At 46.1% G+C, this 22187-nt stretch overlaps 1 long non-coding RNA gene across 3 annotated transcripts; it reads left to right on the forward strand.

The window, feature by feature from the left end:
• The first annotated feature begins 88 nt into the window (after positions 1-88).
• On the forward strand, positions 89-20038 carry LOC136104857 (uncharacterized). 3 transcript variants are annotated; one of them, XR_011740439.1, is made up of 7 exons: positions 2775-2920; positions 3613-3792; positions 4600-4710; positions 7645-7765; positions 9496-9604; positions 18346-18466; positions 19774-20038. It is a non-coding gene; the product is annotated as an uncharacterized lncRNA (long non-coding RNA). The 3 variants fall into 3 exon arrangements; XR_010651811.2 differs by lacking the exons at positions 2775-2920; positions 3613-3792 and adding an exon at positions 89-1251; XR_011740440.1 differs by lacking the exons at positions 18346-18466; positions 19774-20038 and adding an exon at positions 14755-15687.
• Positions 20039-22187: the final 2149 nt, after the last annotated feature.

Consider the following 22187-nt stretch of genomic DNA (forward strand, 5'->3'; position numbering starts at 1 on the left):
GGGAGAAAACAGCTTAAAAAAGACATGTTTTCAGTGCTCGTCATTATGGCGGTGCATATATTAGATGCAATCCCCGGTGCTGCGGCGGGCCATAAAGGTTTTATCCGCGGGAGCGCGGAATGGGCGCATTACTCACAAGCGGCAGCGGCGTCGGTGAGTTATGCACCTCATTCCCCATATTCACCCATAAAAACTTTATGCCGCGCCGTGACGTCCTCTCTCGATCTGGGATTCATCAGCTCTAATGGTGGCTGGATCGGGCCCTCGAGTGAAATGCGGCGGGTGGAGGAACGTGAGCCCTGACTCAGCATCACAAACGCTTGGGCACCTACTTAAATCCCCCAAGGAGATGAGAAAGGTCTAAACTGACCTGTATGTTATTTTAGCTGCTGAAGATGTGGCGTAATGTAAATTTTAAGTCTGATAACTCATTCTGGACAACACAGGTTAGAGGTGTCGCACCCCTAGTGCCTCATCCACGGTGCTCCTGATGTGGAATACCAGCCCAAAACCTGTGGTTTCCATGGCTTTTGGTGATGGGGAGAAGCCCAACACGTGGGAGAGGGTTTAGAGATTGTTAGTCTGTCCACAAGACCAGTAAAAGTGCAGTAACATCAGTTTCCATCATGTACCTTTGGAAGTTTGACTTCTTATGGGCAGAATAAAGAGCGACCAGCCACCAGCAATCACACCGTAATCCAACAACGCACATGCCAATAAATTATTTAATACCCATTAAGTCAAAATACTTGTTGTGCTTTGTAGAATCCAAATGTTTTACCTTCCCTGGAGATCAAAAAAGAGAAAAGGTCTCTTTCTAGCTTCCTTAGCTGGAGAAAAATCCATCCATCTCTCCAGCTGTGTATGGACATTTGTGGGCATGGTGTGGCCAGAATTTGGCAGTCCTTTGTGGCTTTCCTGGCCAACAAGACATGGCTCTGAAGGAGCGCCAACATCAGAACCAAGGGAGACCATAACCAGGCACAGATCAGAGGTTTCTGGGGATATTTAATCTGGGTTGGGATGTCTTGAATGAGAAATTGAGATGCCGGGTATGTAGAAAGACTTTAACTGGCCAGGGTTGTTAACGTTGGGTTTTTGATCAGTTCCAACGCATGGTAGATGGTCACCAAGACACAGGCTTGTGTCTGGAGTAGCTGCGAAGAGCAGGACAACCCCCTAAATCATGGGAGTCCAAAGGTCTTTCCTGAAGCAGAAGGATGCGGGAAGGGCAACAGGAGATGATATGAGGTGAGTGGTCAGACACCAAGGTGATGGGCACAGCGCGTGTACCAGACGAGGGGACAAAGAGATGACAAGAGGGTTGGGGTAGTGGGGAGGACAGCGAGGTTTTGGTGCTTCCCTTGTCCCTTGAATTTGGGATCCTTTGGATGCACCTCACCTCCCCTTCCCCTCCAGAGCTGTGAAAACACAAGGCTGAGAGCGAGCAGCTCATCATCAGTGACATTAATTAATAGCTGAATGGCACAGAGGCGCGAGTATTGCCCCACAAATGAAAAGCAAATCCCAGCCAAGGGAAAAAAAAACCAGCCCGGCAAAACTGTAGCGATTTCTACTCGGTTACCCTTGAGATTTGGCTCCAGATTCAAAGGATAGGCAGGCGGAGAGGGAGGGTGGGAGGAGGCGGGCGGGGGGGGTTGGCTCATATTCTGCTGTGACCCAATTCCATACAAAGCATCCTGTAACAAAACACGTCTCTATCTACAAAGTACAAGTAATCTTTGTTTTCAGTACAATACTTATCTGCATTTAGACCGACGATGGCAGCGCTTGGCTTATTTTCATGGATCCGGTTATCCTTTTTATCCCTGTGAGCGTGTGTGTGTCTGTGTCTCCTCCTCTCCATCCTCCTTGCTGGCTCTTGTGCCAATGGAGCAGGACTCTTAGGGTGCTGTGGGACGTCAGCAGAGGTGCAGATGCTCAAGGTCAGTGCCAATGAGGGGCTTTCAGGCTGCTCCAAATTATTTGGGAAAAGGTGAACTTGGGATCTAGTCTTCACAGCATCTCACCACATCTTGAGGAGCCCTTGGGGTGCCACCAGAGAAAGGGAAATCGTAGAATGTCCTGAGCTGGAAGGGACCCACAAGGATCATGGAGTCCAACTCCTGTCCCTGCAGTGACAACCCCACCGGTCACCCCGTGTGTCTGAGGACGTTGTCCAGTCTCTTCTTGAACACTGCTAGGTTGGGGCCGTGACACCTCCCTGGGAGCCTGTTCAGTGTCCAGCACCTCTGGGTGAAGAACCTTTGCCTCATGTCCCGCTGACCCTCCCTGGCACATCTTCTGCCATTCCCTACATGGGACACCAGTCTGTGACTTGGGAAATGCTTGTGCTGCCAGAGCTGCTGCCAGTCTGCTGCGTGAGCCTCTGCATCACCTCCAGACCTTCGCAGATCCATCCCTGCTGGGGACTTTTGGAAAGGTGGGGCTTCTGATGTACGAACAGCACCTCCCAGCAAAGTGGCCTTGTCTTGGTAGGGCTATCTCCAGGCACTACTGGAGAGCAAAGACCACGCTGAACAGTGTCTGAAACACCAGACCCCCACAACACGGGGTCACAGAGGGTGGCCTGATGCCAAATCTGACTGTCCAAATCATAGAATCATTTTGGTTGAAAGACACCCTTATGATCATCTTCTCTGGTTGTGCCAAAGGGTGATGGTATGTCCACAGCTGCCGCCCACAGCCCTGTGCTTCCAGTCTTGCCTCTTCAACTGGTATGAGTGAGTTCGGCAGAAGAGTTTCTCTCTTCACATCACAAAATAAATGGGTTTATAGTCTGGGAGATACATCACAGTGCAAGAAGTCACTGGGCTCAGAGCCTTCACGCACATATAGAGGAGAAGTCCCACCAGAGGAGCCAGCCCTGGGAGATTCCCTGATCTTGGTGGTGCCACAGGTGAGATGGGAGAAATGCAAAGCCCCCTCAGAGCTTTTAAACCCCATAAATCATGGCAGGACTGTGAACGGTTGGGTGCAGAAGCATCGACTGGGCTCCTCCATGAAGGTGCCACCACCTTAACCCATCACGCTGCCCACCAGCCGTTCTGCCTTCGGGAAGCGTTTGTGCCTCCTCCCTCTCATTGCTGGCACAGTCCTCATCGGGAGGTTTCTGCATATTTTAGGAGTTTTCCCCCCACCATTTCGCAGAGGGGGAATGAAAATGTGGAAAATAGAAGTGTCCTGCCCAAGGTCACCCAGTAGCACAGTGGGATTTTCATGTGATACCAATGAAACTCATCTAGAGAGAAACCATAACCCATGAAGGAGGCTTGAAGGGTGTACAACTGTTAAATATAAAGCATATACTGGTCTGAGGACTTTAGAAATGTCTAGGTGGCTGTTTGAGGACTGGCCCAGGTCTGTGATGTTGACTCCTCTCTATTCTTTAAATCCTGGCCTTGCTTCTAATTCTTTCTCACTTTAGTATTTTCTGTGTTCAGCTGCTACTGAATTCCGGTTTTGTTTCTTGTATTTAATCCTCGGTTTTCATCTGACTCCAGTCCTAGAGACTATCTATGTTTTAAATAAGAATAAGAATACACCCCGAATGTAATGCATGTAATTCCATAGTAATCATGTGTTTTACAGGCAGTTGACAAATTTGCTCAGCTGGAAGTAAATAGACTCATCTCCCTCCACCTCTGCCGCCAACAGCCTCTGTTTATTTGGTAATCAGTGCGACTTCCTCCCCAGAGAACACCCTGAATTGGTGCTGATAGGCAGATGACTCCCTTGTTCTGGTTTTTCCACGTACTTCTATATTTCCAGGTATTTCTGGAGATTCTTCACCCCTGGAATTGCCTGCCAGCTTTTGGGAAAGGGTCTCTAAGCTCTTCTTTGCTTCAGTTGCCCCATCGAGGAAATAAATAACAATATTTTTTGATCCTCTGCTGGTGTCTGGATAGACATAGAAGTGATGGATGGAGTTAAGGCTGAATATAATTTCCAGCTCAAAGCTCTGCTCGACAAAGGAATATGTTTTCTGGCCATAAACGGGTGTTCTCAATGTGTTATAACGGTCTGGTCAGGTTTGGAGATCATCTAACAAAGCGGTTCTTCAGACCTGGGAAAATCAGCTGCTCGTATTCACACTGGTATCAGGGTCGTCTCTCAGATGTTCCCCACTGAATCCGCAGCCCCTCCGGTAGCTTCAGACGTAACATCAAGGAGATATTTCTATTCATTAAATAAAGAATAAAAGGCATTTAAGGGCTTTTAAGAATGATTAGTGGCCGATAAAACTTCTATGTTATATACTTTTTATGGGAAGATAGCGTAGACTAAAACTTGGAGTGAAAATGACAGTTTACAATATTTTTTTACTATATTTATTTTGATTTTTCACTATATTTATTTACTATATTTTACTGTCTTTTGTTTTACTATGATTTTGGTTTTTACTATATTTAAAGTGCTCTAACAAGCTCTTCAGGATCTTCTATTTAAAATAAACCAACCTTTTGCTCTTACTAGTGCAGTCCAAAATACAGCTAGGAATGCTGTGTTGAAACAATTCTCAACCTGGTTCAGCTCCCTTCTGCCTAATTCAATTGGTGGTTTCCTTTTTCCTCGTAGGTTTTTTGACGAAAGAAAGCAAATCGCTTTGTTCATGAGACACAGACCGTGCCCATGGCCTGGTGCTGCAGTCTTAATGGGCATTCCGACTGATCACATTCTCTCTTTTAGGTGAGACTCAAGATCTTAAATGCTGCATTTTATGCTGGGTATATGTATTTTTTACTTCACGACGTGGTTGTCAGAATAAGGATGTTTGTGGATATAGTTGGACGGATCTGGGGAAACGTTCATGGGCGAATAATCCAATCCGGGTGTGGGGTAAACAGCGAGCTAAAAAGTTGACAACACATCCTTGATAATCCATTAAATCACACAAAATAGCAAATACAACTGATTCTGCTGGGCAAAAAGTGAAGAAATGAATTAAAATGTTCACAAGCTGAAAAGGAGAATAAAAAAGAGGAGAATTGTCATGAAATTTCCCAAGGCAGGTGACATTTTTCTTTAGAATTTCCATGTATTTTGACTTCTTGTGGCAAAAACTGCTTGGTAACACATTTCAGTCACCTGGAACCGAGTGAGTTGGGGCTGTGAGGTGAGCAGGAGATAGTGGTGAGGAAGAGGAAGGTGAGAGGAGTCCATGCCCGTCCCCAGGGACCTGGGCTGGATCACAGCTGAGGACGACATGGGCAGGAAAGTGGTTTTAGATCTAGAAAAACACAATCTTGCTGGAAAGTCTCAGCTGGAGAAGGAACAGATGGGATGGGGAGAAGGAGATCAGTCCTCCTCCTCATTTCCTCTCTGGATAGTCTTCTGCTGACTGAGAAGTTGCTGATAAAAAAGGAGAAAAACAATAAATTGTTCTTCGTGTCTGCTGGGGATGGGAAGAGAAATAACAACCCTGAATTGCAATGTGGAAGATTTAAGTCAGATGCTCAGAAAAACGTGCTGGTGCCGAGGATAGAGAAGCGCTGGAATAAATTTCCTGTGGAGGTGGCGACATGGCCAGTAGTGGATGTATTTTGGCAGAGGTTGGGTGAACATCCCTCAGAGATGCTTTAGATCTGCGTGGTCCTGCCCTGGGCAGGGGGAAGGGATGAAATTCTCCATCCTGAGTCCTACATCACCAAAGCCTTTCGGGGAATATGTTCTGGTGCTGGCGCAAGCCCTGGTCAGACAGATCCATGGCAGGACATGAGCTGTTGGCACAGAGATGTCTGAGTCTCTGAGAGAAGGGGAAATGCAAAGTCTGCTCAAGCAGAACACAAAGCCACCAGACACGTTGTGCTGGGAGGTGTCAGGGTCAAAGCAGCATCTCAGAGCCCTGGGACTTCAGCTTTGTGCCCAGACCTCCAGAAAGACAGACAGACAAGACTAAGCATGAGGCCACCAGGCCTGCTCACTCATCTGCTGTGGAGATGACAGTCTGTGGTGGCCACACTTCACTAGAGGAGGGTGTCAAGAAGATGCTCTGGAGTGCAGAAGAGTTTTCCAAAGACCAGAGCTTCTAAAGACCAAGGACCAGAGTCTCCAAAGACCAGAGTCTCCAAAGACCAAGGACCAGAGCCACCAAAGACCAGAGTCTCCAAAGACCAAGGACCAGAGCCACCAAAGACCAGAGTCTCCAAAGACCAAGGACCAGAGCCACCAAAGACCAGAGTCTCCAAAGACCAAAACCTCCGAAGACCAAGGACCAGAACCACCAAAGACTAAGGACCAGAGCCTCCAAAGACCAAAGCCTCCAAAAACCAAGGACCAGAGCCTCCAAAGCCCAGAGCCTTCATCTGTAAATTTCACCACCAAAAAACCCCATTTCTGCTCCACACAAACCCAGTGGTGGGTTTCATCTCTCTTCCCCCCACAAGTTGCTCAGACACGTTTCAATGTGGGGACAGACAACTGTGACCGCAGTGCCTAAAAATCTAGGAGATGTTCAGATACCGAATGGTTCTGAGCCGTCAGCATCCACGTGCGGGAGAAGGGACCAAGACACGCAAGACGTTCCGTGTCGCTTCTCCCCACCTCGCCGGCGTAGGGATGCTGGGAATAAAGAGCTGGGCCAGTTTTCCAAGGGGACAGAGTGAAAGAAGAAAGAGGGCGGCAGGGGAAGGAGGGGCTGGCGAGAAAACGGGAGAGAGAAAGGGAGAGACAGAGAGTGCAGGGAGGAGGGGAAATGAAAGGATATTATTTTTTTTTGTATCTGTCATTTCCCTGCTATCTCCCATATGACTTCTTAATCCATCAGAATGCTGGGAAGATAATGTTTTGGGCGAAATAACATGAGAGAGAGGATAGACTCCCAAGGACCAATATCTTTATTGCTCGGAGGATAAACGGATTATGTCAGCCATTTTCTGTTGCTGACAGCTTTTCTTATTAACCGATTTTATTTTTTAATCTTCCAGGGAAGAAATATGGTTTTATGTCACAATAAAACGCCGGTCACATCTAATTCTGCCCTCAAACAAACAGATTTCTGAAAGCCTTGCAGAGAAATTTGAAATAACTTTAAAGAGGGGGTTTTTGGATAAAGTCTTTATCCAGAGGCTTGTTCAACCGCAGTGTAAAAGGTTTAGAGAGAGTGAGAGAGGGAGTGAGAGAGAGAGGGAGGGAGGGAGAGGGAGAGAAAAGTCCCTCACAGTTGTTTTTCCCGGTTGATCCCTATTAAAAGAAACTCTTCATTGTGGTGTTCTCAAGGAAATACAGCTCAGACGAAAGAGTCACATGAATGTTAACAAATATGGCTATTTGTGTGGCTTACGCGCTGCGCGGGGCTTAGAGATGTTGTGCGTGACACTCAGAGAATGAAGGAAGCAATCATTAGCATCCCAGCAACCTGCTTAGCCGCCCGCTTTCATACTCCCCCTTTTGATCTGACACTTTTTTCTTCTCCCCCTTCAGTTTTGCTGGGATTACCGCAGAAGATGCTAATAAAGTCTCCTCCGCGTTGCAGGCAGAGCGATAAGAAAGTCCGCTCTGCCGAAACTTGGGAGTTGCAAACCAAGCAGCCTTTTAGGACTTGTTGCTGCCTTCCCAGCGCAGACCTCAAAGTGGGGAGGGGTTTGTTTAATTCTCTTCTTGTTTCTTTTTCCTGCCCCTCAGAAATGATTTTGCAGACAGATCCTGAATATTTCACGTCTCCAACGGGGGTCCACGAAGGCACCAGCCACCACCCTGAGGAATTAAAACGCAGCAGCATCTCTTGGTGGTGTTTTTTTGACTGGTAAGTTCATGCCATGCTGGGTCCTACACAAATATGTCTTGGCAGGCTCTCCCCGTTCTAAAGAGCTTACAGCCTGAACAAAACAACAGAGGCATTAATAGCTTTTGTTTTACTTATGACGTGCCGAGGCACTGAAAAATGAACAACCTAGGAGAGGATTTCCCATCAGGGGGTGTCCCCGACATCTGCATCCCCAGCATCCTTAATCATTAGTAAAAATCAATAGTAAAATGCCACCCTCCTCCCCACAAGGCTGATGGGGAAAGCGAGGTGAGGATGCCCTTCCAGCCTTGATCAGTCAAGGATCTTCATGATGCTGAGATGGACCATGAATAACATCTCAGATTCTTATCATCTGGCTCCAACCCCCCTAATTCTACTGTACTCTTTTTTTTGAGGGGTTTGAACCCCAAAGTCCTGGCTGTACCCCCAGCCAGCTCACTGGAGACACAGGGTTTGTGGACAGGAAGACACATCCTGTTACAAAACCATGTTTTTTATTAGTAGAAATCGGTATTTACTAAAGAAAACTGCTTTCCCCGCCGTGTAACGTTGGTCTTCTTAACAGAAAAATGTTGGTGGACAAGGTTGGGAAGAGTGAAGATGATTTGATCCCTTGTTTTCTGGGCTAATGGGGGGGAAGAAGCACGGAAAGCTTTATTCACCACAAACGACCTCACCAAATATTTCATTTAACAGTTTACTGCTGCGGTTTCTAAAACTCACATCTTTCCCTGAACTGACCCTCACCGTCAATGGATAAGGCCAAATTTTAGCTTGATTGAACTTCTGTCACAGAGTGGTAGGATTATATCTTTAAAAATATATACCTGAAGCGTGGCATCCAGAAACAAGTCTATCCCAATTCTGATGAATTATGCTGAAAGAAAACAATCTTTCCTGGCGTTTCCTCTTCCCGCAGGTATCTGCTGAACTGAAACTTATTAAACTAGCGCCAAATTTTCACCTCCCATGGCATTTTCACCCCCATGGAGCTGCAAACAGCCCACGTAGTGCAGGCTACACCGCAGTGAGCAATTAGTAACTAATAATCTACTTGGCAAATTCCAAGTCTTACCAGAGCCTCTTCCTCTTGATCTAAAAGCATTAAGGCACTTGAGTTTTTATTTTGTTCTCCTCCTCCAACTTAGCTTGGAAATGTATTTAAATAGTTGTATAGTCAACCATCCTTATGGGCACGCACAATACGTCCATTTAAAATTCATAAATTTGTCTTGAGTGCTTATATGAGTAATATGACTATCTCAGTTTTCTGTTGCTTATGTATTTTTAAATAGTTTAATATTTACTGCACCAAAATCCTCTCCCTCCAGCTAATGAAGACTGTAATATCCATTATGGTTTACACCGTTAGAATAGAATAGTTTGGTTTGGAAGGGACCTTCATTTAGTCCAACCCGCTGCCCTGAGCAGGGACCACAACATGGTCTAAAGTCTCCATGTTTAGATTGCTTTCAAACCTGACTTTCCCCATCCCCAAAGCCCAGCCAAATTGAAAAAATGAAAACCAATGAGAAAATGCCTCTGTCCCACCAGAACTTATCCCAAACCACAAAACCCAGACACACCAAGATGAAGAGTGGTATTTTTGACAAGAGAAATCCTTTTATGTACCTTCCCACCCCCCGAGCAGGCTCAGGATGTTTTATTAAAGCCTTGCCTTCCACGCAGAGGTGAAAACACTTATTTCCCACTCTATGTTTTTGCAGATCCTCCGTTCAGAAGTGGACACCATCTCCTCTTCCCGCCGGAACACAATGGACGGAGCCTTTGGACCAAGCCTAGAGCTGGGGATATCAAGTGTGGAAGTGAAATGAGGTGAGTTATTTGGGTGTCTGACCCAGGGTCAAAATATTTACTGCTGCCCTTGGCCCCTGGCTGGGGCTTTGATGAGGTTTTTGGGGCCGTCCTGCTAACGAGCCCCCAGCCTGGGTTGCACCGCGTCCCTGCATCAGGCAACAGCCGAGCAGAGAACAAATAAAGCCACATTAATCCCAGCTCCATTAGAAACACAGAAAATAAATAAATGCTGTTTTCAAATGTGGGGAAAAAAAAAAAAAAGGAAAAAAATCAATAGGGAAAGAAATATTATTTTTAATCTTCTAAGAGGTTTTTACAAACAACAGGGAGGGGAAAAATTGAAAGCCGTGAAAAAAGACTTGCCAATGTCCTTTTAACCTTTATTTATTATCACTCAGTCCACATCAGCCCCTGACTGCAAGATAATTTGGAATTTCATTTTAATTTCAATGTATCACATAATTCAACACAGCTTTCCATGATTTTTTTTTTGTACTGGAAACTTTAAAAATCTCTCTATAGGAAATGCATCTAAAAAAAAAAATAACCCTTCTGCAGCAGTTACTTAATTTATAACATGAAAAGGGTTTGTGCTAAAATATGATAAAAATAAAATCAACAAACTTCAAAAAAGGAATATTCCTTAATAACATGCTTTAGCTTGAAGGGTGCCTGCTCCTCTGCTTTTCTTTGGCTTTGTCTACTGCTCGCATTAGAGTGCGAGTTATTTTGAGACCGGCTTTTTTGGAAGCCGTGTGCAGCGTGTTGTTCAGTTGTGTTGAATGGAGTGGCTCTGGCTGCAGGAACAGGGGAGGTTGAGGTTGGATCTGGGGAACGATTTCTTCCCCAAAGGGCTGTGGGGCATTGGAACAGGCTGCCCAGGGCAGTGCTGGAGTCACCATCCCTGGAGGGTTGGACAGACGGACATGAGGTTCTCAGGACGTGGTGCAGTGCCAGGGGTGGGTTATGGTTGGACTCAGTGATCTTGAGGGTCTCTTCCAACCGAAATGATTCTGTGATTCTGTGAAGGCAAGCGTAGGGTCCTGGTCAACAACAAGTTGACCATGAGACACCAATGTGTCCTTGTGGCCAAGAAGCCAACGGTACCTGGGGTGCATTAAGAAAAGTGGTCAAGGGAGGTTGGAGGTTGTTGCTCCCCCTCTGCTCTGCCCTGGTGAGGCCACATCTGGAGTTGTGTCCAGTTCTGGGCTCCCCAGTTTAAGAAGGACAAGGAATTACTGAAGAGAGTCCAGTGCAGGGACACAAAGATGCTGAGGGGTCTGGAGCATCTTTGTGCTGAGGAGACACTGAGAGAGCTGGGGCTGTTGAGCTGGAGAAGAGAAGCTGAGAGGGATCTGATCAATGGATCAGTAGCTCAGGGTGGGTGTCAGAGGATGGACCAGACTCTGTTCAGTGGTGCCCAACACCAGGGTGAGGGGCAACGGGCACAGACTGAAACACAGGAGGCTCCATCTGAACATGAGCAGAAACTTCTTTGCTGGGAGGTGCCAGAGCCTGGCCCAGGCTGCCCAGAGCGGGTGTGGAGTCTCCTTCTCTGAGACATTCAAACCCGCCTGGACCCACCTGTGTGATCTGCTCTGTGACCCTGCGTGAGCAGGGGTTGCACTGGGGGATCTACAGAGGTCCCTTCAGCCCAACCAGTCTGTGAGTCTGTGCCTTTTGTCCCCAGCAAGGACCTGGTGTTGCCTGTGGTCATCATGCCCCAGCCCCCGTCATTGCCCATGAGATGGGATCCCATGGAAGATGCCTCTGCTTTCCCTGACCCAGATCTTCTGTTGTCCTCAGTGTCACTTGTCCAGAATGACAGTGACGTCTGTCTATCCCTCCAGCTCCTCCAGGCAGCTTGGGGCAGAGCTGCAAACAGGCTGGGAGTCCCTTGAATACTGCTCGTGTTGGGCTCTGCTGCCTCCCCTCCAGCTCCAAGATCAGGCTTAGGCCCAGCTTAGGGGACCGTTGCCTTCTGTGTAAGTGGGCATGTGCACCCATATTTTGACCCATGGTCAAAAAACCCATCAGAAGATGTGGGAGAGAAAAAACTTCTCCACACAGACAGTCTGCTCAATGAACGTTTCAGCCTTGGGCTCATTTGTTGTCCTCGAGCTCCCTTGATCGCACCATTTTTCTTGCAAATCATGACTAATTTGTGAAAGAACTTCCTTGGGTTCTTTCTCTTTTTACTACATTTTTATTTTTAAAATATTCTAGAGCATTAATTTACTTAATAGGACCTGATGCAGATGGTGCATTTTGCCTCGGATCTTGGGACTGGCTGTGGGCAGGAGGAATCTCATCTATTGCTGTCAGCTTCCCTCCGCAGACATGTTTATCAAGGGGCTCCTTACGGGACAGTTGTTTGTCCTCCAAATTGCCTTGGCAATGAGTAGAAATAGACAATAAATGGTCTTGTAAAGAAAAAGCTACGGCCCAGTCCTCCCCGCAGCGCTCTGGAGGGTGGTGGCTGTTCCACCACAACCATGGAAAAAAGGCGGTAATTAATTCAGGTGTGATTGTCGCTCTTGGTCGCTTCTCCGTGCGTCTCCCTTGGCTTTTCAAGGAGCTGGAGAAGCTCTGTCCATGCCTGGCTTGGAATTAGTGCTTGGCCAGGCTCTGAGCACTGAGGACACATCAAAATCACCAGCTCAGAGACAGGCAAGGGCTGATATCCTGAGAATACCCTGTTTCCCCAAAATAACACAGGGTCTTATATTAATTTTTGCTCAAAAAGATGTGTTAGGACTTATTTTCAGGGGTGTCTCATTTTTCCAAAAACAACAATCTACATTTATTCTTGAACAAAAACCCAACATTTATTCAAATATATTCATGTCATCACCGCATTCTATTGCCAATTAATTTGACTTTTTTACACGTATAGCTGTCTGCACACTATTTAAATTGACTTTATTTTAGGAACTGTAACTAGGGCTAATTTTTGGCGTAGTACTTATATTTTGAGCATCCTGAAAAATCATGCTGGGGCTTATTTGCAGGGTAGGTCTTATTTTTGGGGAAGCGGGGTAGCATTTCTCTCTGCCTGTGCATCTGCACTTGTTTACTAGTCTCAAAAAATATTAACAGGAAAACAGACATGGACTGCAGGTAATAGAAAGAGACACTAAAAAATCCCCCCCAAAATCCCATGGTTCTGAAGGAGCCCCATTCCTCAGGCACATCGCAGAATTATCCATGAGCAAACCCCCTTTTTATTTCATCCAAAACCTGTGGGAAAACGCATAGGTTTTGTAGGTATAAAATTCAGTGTTCAGATATTCCTGGTGACCCCATCAGTGAGACAAGGAAGGTCTGCAAAACCTGAACTTTTTCTTCGTTTTCTCTGGATATTTGTTTTGCGCCGGGGAAAATGTTTTTCTAGTCAGAAGTCTGTAAAATGAAGAAGGGAAATTTCAGCTCAGGAGCTGCTGCACTTGGGCCGGATCAACCTGCACCAGCCCCAGCGGAGACGGCAATTTCACGCAATAATTACACGCCAGGACACACGAGCGCGAGCGACCAGACTGGGAGCAGAACAGCAAACTCATCATGCCCTATTTAGCAAAATATTCACTGCCAACGTGAAATTCTGACCCTTACATTTTATTAAAAGGATTATACCTTAAAGCAAACTACTTCAGTCCCTTAGCTGGCTCCTTTCTGGGGAAACTTTCAAGACAGTTTTGAGGACCGTGGCAGGATGGAGATGAAACAGTTCTGCTTTTCCATCTTCTTCCAGCTCTCTCCAAACGTGCTCAGGTCCTTTTCTTCCTTCGGTGTGTCCCACCTCGTGGTGTAAACCACAGTTTTCAGAGGAAACGTCCTTTTGCGTGATCTCATCTCGCTTTTAAGCGGTTAAATAGGTTGCTATGGGGTCAACTCTTCTACTGGTGACAAGGGACTCTGGAAAACCAGAGAAGTGACTTCAAGGCCAGAGGTACTGGAAAGGCAATTTTACCCCATAGTCATTTTTGTATCCGTTCTAGCTCATGGTAAAAATACACCGTTTTTATTGTATAGGATTGCATATGTATGTCGCAAGGAAGGGGGGGGTGGGCCACGTGTTGGGGTAGATTTGATAGAACAGCTTTGTGTCAAATGAATAGGTGGGTTTATTATAGACTTCCCTTGCTCCAAGCTTCAGATGAGAGAAATCCCATAATCCCGCCCTGCTTTAATACTGGATTAATGTGGATTTGTTAATAAAATGCTAGTGAAATGGAGAATAATTTGTAATTAACTCAAACTTCTACTCCCTGCATCATTTTGAATAATTTTTAATAGAGATGAGGAGCAGTTTCCACCGATGCACACGCTCCAGCAGGGTGGGAGCCCTGGTGAAAAGAGAAAACCAAAACCGCTGCAACAGAGCAGCTCAAGTTCATGGCAAAATAAACCACCCAGACAAGGCTGAAAGAGCAGCCACGACTTTGCAGACCTGGGGAGCTGATTTCTGTTACCAGAACCCTGTTTGGATCCAAGATGTCAACGCTTCTGAGGTTAAAAACCAGACCGTTACACCTCAAAACAAGGAGTGCCCAAGCAAATAGGTGTTGCAACAAGCAAATATAATATGAAGAATACAGGAAATACTTAGCAGGTATGGCAGATTCAGAATTGCAGTGTGAATACTGCCCAGCGCCACCTCCTCAACAGCATTAAAAGACCACGTGATATCAGACATGATACTCTGCTGATCTAAAATCTATATAGGCGTGCAGAGATTGAGGATCTGTCCTACCAGATCAGAGTGGTAAGCCATCCATCTCCAAACCCTGCCTCTTGCAGTGGTTAAAAAATGAACTGAAATGGTGAATTAGTTCAAAGATAACCATGCTGTGAAGTAGAAGAAAGGTGGAAGAGCGAGGAATGGAAGAGGCGTTTTTTACTCTTGGATAATTTTTGTGAAGGTTTGCATCTTTTGTAGTTATTCATAAAAATGCAGTGGCTCTATCGTATGGGATTCCATATGCATGCCATCTAATGGAGGGGTGGGTTGGGAGAAGCACCGATGGGAGGTGAAGGTGACATGGTCTTCCAGGAGCTACTTGGAAATCAGGTCTTCACTGGACACAGACCAACCATCTCCCTGTAGCGAGAAGCTGCTGTTTATTTTTCCATGGCTAAACCAATTCCCATGAATAAATCTCTGACAGGGCGTCAGACAAATCTGCGACAGCGCAAACGAGGGAGGATGCTTCAGAGGGACACGGAGAAAAATCCCCTTCGCCGCCTTAAGCCTGACAGACTCACCTGGTGTCACGGGTCACCGTCAACCACCGCGATCACTCATTTCAGCCTGGCTTTGACCGCCTCGCCCGGAGCTCTTATCATCACCCGGAGCAGCACTTTTAAAACTTACTGATAATTGACCCTCAGCGCAGCCCTCCCCTGGGATCAGAGTCACGTACAGGGGGACACCGGGCAAAAAAGCCCAGGAGAGTGGCATCTGTCCTTCATCTCCCTCACTGTGGGTTCAGCTGCCTGCCAACATCGGATAACAAAAATAAAGATGACTTTTTACAGTTACCTCTCTCCTCGAGGCTACGTTATTTTTTTAAAGGACTCATAACCTATAGTTAAGAGTTGGTATTTAAGAGAGGATTTGTTTCAACTCTGTTTCTTCCCCGGCTTTTTCAGGCTGGAAACATTCCACATTCCAATACAAATGCCTTAATGGGAGTGCTATGAGTACAAAGCTCAACGACTCACAACAGTTGGTGATATCCCCTCAGTTTATTAATATAAACCTGGCCAGCCTGGCTGCAATTCTGGGCACCACCTCCCATAACAATTATGATGTCTCTAACCTGTCCCAGCTGCTATTTCAGCAAGTTTGCTCCTCATTCAGGGGAGAATCAGTTCAACGTGGTTTGCGTTTATTTAAGCTGCAGATAAAGGTCTCTATTTCAGGTGTGAGTCTGCTGTGCTGTTCTTTGATGGGATCCTCAGCTGCTTGGACCTTGTATTGGTGAGGAAATACCAGCCAGACCTAGAGGGTTTTGTGGGGTCTGGCTGTGCCTGGATTTGTTGCAAAATGACATTGGGGATCTAAGAGCTCTTAGGTATTAGTATTTAACTGTTAGGAACCTTGCACAAATCTATTAAACTATTATTATCTTAACTATTCAACTATTATTTTAATATTATTAGTATTAATATTATTACCTTAACTATTTAACTACTTATTATCTTAACTATTAGCACTTAACTCTTAGACACTGTGCACAAATCTATTCAACTGCCTCCATCCTTCAAAGGCCTTCCATGCTTTCCCTGCTATTGATGACATCAAAAGTTAGTGGGGTTTTTGTTTGTTTTTAAATATATATATATGGAAATAAGCTGTTTTGAGAAATGCTGCCCTGTTCTCAGACTTGTGTTCAAGGAAATTTCCCTGTTAGCCCTGACCTGCATCCCTCCTTCCCCAGGCTCTGGTCCCCAACCCAGCTGGGGTCCTGTGTTCCAGGTACCTCTGCTGCTCCCATCGGCTCTTCTAAACATCCCAGACTTTTAAACTCTGGACCTTGGCAGAACCCAAAGGGAACAGAAACCATTCCGCTAAGTGCTGTGGACCTCTCTGCCCCTCGAGGAAACTTGAGAACAAGCTATTTGGTACCCAGCTTATGTCTGCTTTCATTGCTGCTCCCATTGTGTATTGAGGTTAGACGAGGTATTTATGTCTCTCGAGTTCATCTGGAATCTCGCCATTTAATTCGGATCGTTCTTACTTGCACCTTTGTTGTCTGTATTCTTCATACTTTTGTTGTATTCTGGGTTCTTTCCCCTTCCATTCTGGCCCTCAGGTGGTGAGTCTTTGTCCAAGACGACTGTTTTGTAAGGCCTGGAGTTTGGATGGTATCGTAAGAGTGTCAGAAGTGTTTCCTCTTGAATAGAGGCAACTCTGTATAGAGAGATCTCATAACCTTTTGTTAGGCCAATCAGTGCAGCTGGGAGGAACAGACAAGTATTGAGGCATATGAGCCCTTTTGTACCTGTCCAAAATTCACATTATCTTTGCTTAAAACAGTTACCAGAGCATTTACACAAGATGCTCTCTGGGAGGGGAGACAGACCCTCTCTCCCCTGAGAGACAGTTTCCAGGTCAAAAGCTTCATTTCCATCCTTGTCCTGTGCTGAAAATAAGGATTTGTTTGCTTTTGGGGTTCTGTAGATGTTGGTGGGGTGTGAGAAAGGAGACCTGCAGGATGTTAGAGCTGGGTCTAAAACAGGATCTTCTGAGCACAAAGCTGGTTCAAGGAACAGGGGCTGGCTCCTCCTTTGGCTGAGATGATAACGGATAATCCTTGAATCTGGGACCAGAAAAAAAGACCACGTTGTTTAAAATGACTCGTTTTGAAGCTCAAATAACACTCTGTACTCCAGGCTCTTGGGGAATGCCCTCCAGCTCCATGGTGTTTGTTTTCCTGCTCGCCAAGCACGTCCGAGTCCTGTGTGGATTTGAAGGAAAACCCGTACAGGCTGAGCATGCAAAAGCTCTGCAAGCCAGGAAAAGGCAAATTATTTTATATATCTCTATCATGGCCTCTCTTATTCATGTCGCCTCTAAATTATATAGCCATGATCTTTCTAATCTCTCTTTGCATGGACGTCTTTCCATGCCCTTAATAATTTCCTTTGCCCTCCCCGAGACCTTTCCCGTGTCTGCGTTTTGAGGCAGAGAGGCCGGAATAGGAAACATTATTCTGAGTGAAGGTGTATCATGCCGTTCTGTAATTCCATTACAGCATCTTCCGTATTATTCTCTCTTTTTCAATACAGCCCGGCATGTTGGGTTTCTGGATCATCAATGCATTGCGAGATTCCACTGAGCTCCTGGCAAAGACAAGTAGGATTTGTACCAACAACTTGGAATTTACATATATATATGTAGATATATATAATTTTTTTAATATATATATATATTTCTTTTTCTAGATGCTGTGTTTGGGTCCTGATTTCCAAAAAGCGCAGTGCTAGGAAGGGCAGGTCCTCTGACAAAGGTTCGTGCCGAGCTCTCTGCCACAGGGTGGGATAAGGACGAACAGCTTCTTTCCTTCTCCCAATCTCTGAATAACTTGGTTTAAGATTTTCAGAGGGAAGTTAAAGTTGTAACCACTCTATTTTTTTATTGCTATTATTTGGCATTCCTTTGACTGCCTGGGGCTTACCTGCAAACCTGTTTGGACGAGGTTTCTAAGGGTGATGAAACAGGTAAGTGAGAAGCCAAATGACATTAAAACCCACTGTATTGTAGAGCAATCTCTCCTCTAATTAATGTCAACATAAACTGAGTCATTCCCATTTTATAGCAGCCTAAGGAAAATCTCTTTCCTGACGGAAGTGTGGAGGTAAGGAGTCATGTATCCAGCAGGAGGTTTGCTTTGCTTAACTTTTAAAGTCGTCTTCTCCAGAACAGGGGAGGAAGGATCCAGCTGGCATCTTCTATATTTCTTTTTTACATGCTGAGAATAAAGCAGCCGGGGATGTAGGTGGGAGAGAAGATGCAATCTGAGCATCCATACTCTGCCAGGAATCCCGCTGTCCCCCTGACCACAGTAACCAGTGGCTCTGAGGAGGCACTGCGCATTTTGGGGGGCTCTCCGTGAGGTTTTAATGCTCTTGGATACAAGGAAGGACAGGGATGCTCAAACTTAAGGACCAGCTCTTCAGACACAGGGCTCGGAGTTTTACATTTGCTCAGTTTGAGCGTTTGTCAAGGATTTGTTGTCCTTATTGTGTTGCAGTTAAGAACTGCATCTACAGCAGTAGACATCTTGACACCTCTGAGCTCAGCTTCCACAAACTGGACTCAAAGAAGTTGGGCAGAGCTTGAAGATGAAGACTGGGTGTGCAGGAGAGCTCCAGGTTGGTGGTATGGACAGGAAGACACCCTGGTGGGGTTCTGCTTTGGGAGACCCCTTCCAGGGAGTGTTTCCTTCATCTCATGGACTGCTCCTTCTAAGCTGAGCCTACAAGCTTGTAATGACTCTTTCTCCGGGGTCTAACGAGCAAGAGACTCGACATTCAATTAGGCAGAGCTCCCAGGGGTGTCTGACCACAGTCTGCAGTGCTACAGGAGAACTCTTTAGGACCTTAGATCAGACCATTGGCACGACCAATTAATGCTAACGCTACTGGCCGTGTTAATTGTGATGAAGCTTCCCAAGGGGAACGGGACTAAACGAGCAATACATATCAAAGAGTAACTGAGAAGCCATTATGTATTATTGTCTCTTTGTTGATTTGAGGAGGACGTGGTGAACTAGATACTAATTACATTAAAAACCACTGTATTCTAAAACAATCTCTCCTGTAATTAATGTCAACATAACCCGAGTCATTCCCATTTTACAGCAACCTAAGCAAAATATGAGTTACTGAGGGCAATGCAGGCCAGGCAGCTCTGGGATGTGCAACATTAATGTGTTTTGAGCAGGGAGCTGGTGGTTTCCAGCATGGGATGCAGATGCAGGCAGCACCAGGGTCCCTCGCTAACATTTAATCCAGTCCCATGTCTTTCCACACCACCATGCAGCTGCATCCTCATCCATGCAACCGCATCGTGCGCCCGCACCTTGCACAAAGCAATTTTTCCTCGGCGTCAGGAAAGTTCTCCTTTCCACTTAAATGGCTTTTTTTCTTTTCTTTTTTTTTTCTAATTCATTTTTATTTTATTTTTTTATTTATTTCTCTTCTGTATCCTTTTCAATCTGGAAAGTGACTTGGCCTCTCTTCCCCCCATCTATTTTCCTCCTGCCACTATTCAGTTTAGGCATGAAACACAGAACTAGATTGAAAGCATTCAATGGCCATTCAATCGGAGAAGAAAAGAGCCCCTCAGAGCTTTATTAGATATGAAGATCCACAATAAAAATCAATTTCTGCCTCTTTATGCAGTTTAAATGACAAAGCACCCACCCATTCTGCAGCCATTGTGCCTGGGAAATGTAATTCAGCGCCGGAGCTGGGACCAGAACACCACGGACTCGCTGACCTGCGCCGGCAGATTCCAATATGATACAGACCTTCGCAGATAATGACAGCCACTTCATCTCACTGCAGGGGGAAGAAAAAGTTATCTGATATCTTTGAGGGTTAAAAGGCTATGTGGGCAGCATTTTTAATAGCGCTCTAAATCAGCATCTTAAAAATATCTCTGCTTTTTGTTCCAGAAACACCCTCCCAACTTTTTCTGCTTTGCCCGCTCTTTCTGGCCGTGGTCTCCTGTCGCCTTTTGCTCCATGGGGAAGAGTCGGGATGCTCAGCTGGGAATGATGGATCATGGAGCCCTGAGCTGTGTATCTGGAATATCATCCCCACGGCTTTCCTTAAACCACTATTGCAACCAGCTCCTGCAAAATGCTATATTTGTTGTTTGACTTCCACTAAACTCTTGGCCTAAATTATGTCTAACAGCACTGAGTTATTCTCAGGAAAAAAAAAAAAGATAAAAACACCCTGCATGCAAATGCATTCTGCGTTATTTTCAGTTATTTATTCTTATTTTATGAAAAAGGGTCAGCAGAACTGCTGCATCAAGCTTCGCTACTATGTATAGTCTATGGTTTCTGTTAGATTTACTTACAAACTTCTTTTACTGGCGCTCGTGCTGACTCCAACGCTCTCAGGCTTTGAAAGCTGCACCCATTTTATCAAAAACTGAATTAGGAGAGGAAAACACCAAGGGAAGGTAAAGTTATGACAATCCCAGGAGGTCCAGCTTTCACATTTATAGGAAACCCTTCCACTTTGTCCTAAAACCGCTCTATTTTTGAAAAATTCCCTTGTAAATAATGCCACTGAACGATGTCACGGTGGAAACAAAATGCTTTGTGTCTCCAATGAGCTGGGACCCTTTGGTGACTCATTTCAGACCTTCTCAGGGCTTCTGTTGCTTTGGACCAGGAGGAGCTATAAATACCGAAGTGGAACCCGTGTCCTCCATGCGTCTTGCGGCGGATCTGCCCAAAACTCCTCCCTGTGTTAATTATTGTTATTATTACTATTATTGTGTTGTTATTGGCCCTGAACCTCATGGCAGCTTTGTCTAAATGAAGATGTGCCCCGTGGCTTTCACAAAGCTTTTGGGCTACCTCATGGTGACGTTTTAAGTAGGAGGGATGTGTTTAGTACACTCTTAAGGTGTTTTATTTTTTACAAATGTAATACAGGTGTAATTTCTTGAATAGAGGCTGGGGGCTTCTGCGGTGTGGTCCCCTGGGTCAGCATGGAGAGGTGTCACCAGACCTGGTGAGGATACCTCCCTTTCCCTCTCTGTCCTCACGGGGACAACATGTCTTGATGTGATGATGGTTGGAGGTCACCCCAAACCGCTGAATTATTTCAGAAATGGTGCTGTTCTGCAGTCTGTGTGGGGCAGTCAGCCCAGGAACATCAGTGAGACGTGTACGATCTCCTGTGTACGATATGAAAAAGGAGACACATATTGAGGTGCTGGAGCGAGTTGAGAGAAGGGAATGGAGCTGGTGAGGGGCTGGAGCACAAGTGTGATGGGAGCGGCTGAGGGACCTGGGGGGTTCAGCTGGAGAACAGGAGCTGAGGGGAGACCTTCTGATCTCTGAACTGCCTGAAAGGAGCTTGGAGCCAGGGGGGTCGGGCTCTGCTCCCCAGGAACAAGCGCCAGGAGCAGAGGAAACGGCCTCAAGTTGTGCCAGGGGAGGCTGAGGTTGGATCTGGGAACAATTTCTTCCCCAAAGGGCTGTGGGGCATTGGAACAGGCTGCCCAGGGCAGTGCTGGAGTCACCGTCCCTGGAGGGTTGGACAGACGGACATGAGGTTCTCAGGGACATGGTGCAGTGCCAGGGGTGGGGGAATGGTTGGACTCAATGATCTTGAGGTTCTTTTCTAACCAAAATGATTCTATTCTATATTACTACGAGGTTTCTGTGGAAATTACTGCAGTGCTGTGACAAAGTCATTTGGTGGTTGCTGTCTCTTCAGACGCGTCACCTCCTGGAGCCCTCGCTGGTGCATGTGCAGTGGGTGACCCAAAGCATCTGTGCTGTGAAGCCGTGTGAACGGCCCTTGCAGAGGAAACAAGGGAGAAAAGCACAGCAGGAGCACCTGGGAGCAAAAGGCAGGTGTGCTGTGAAAGGCCTGTGGTGTATCACCGACAGTCCCAGCAGACGTGCCAGGGGCTACGCGTGAGTAATGCTAGAGCCTCAATTACTGATTGTTCATCCAGGTGTAGGGAGGTGGGGAAAATCATTATGTGTGAGGTTCACGTGAAGCTGGGTTCCAGCGTAGCTGAGCTAGAAGGATAACCCTGTTACTGCCTATGAGACTGCTCTGCTCGGGAAGGGCAAAAACAAGTGTGGGTCGATGCACAGGTGCAGCGCAGGGACCTATTGAAACACAGGATCAGGTGAAAAGATGGGGCTGAGTCTTTGTACAATACACTCAGCTGTGTGAGGGCCAGAGGCTGGACATGACAGTCCAGCATGACCTGAAAGATGAAGATGGACAATGCCCAAAGATATTAGAAGACACTCAGATCTGGGTCACAGGTGTGGGCCAGAAAAGGAGGTGAAGTGAAGGCTGGTGGGGCAGCAACGGGCTTTCCGTG

This window comes from Patagioenas fasciata, chromosome 9 (genome assembly GCF_037038585.1).
Source record: "Patagioenas fasciata isolate bPatFas1 chromosome 9, bPatFas1.hap1, whole genome shotgun sequence".
NCBI lineage: Eukaryota > Metazoa > Chordata > Aves > Columbiformes > Columbidae > Patagioenas > Patagioenas fasciata.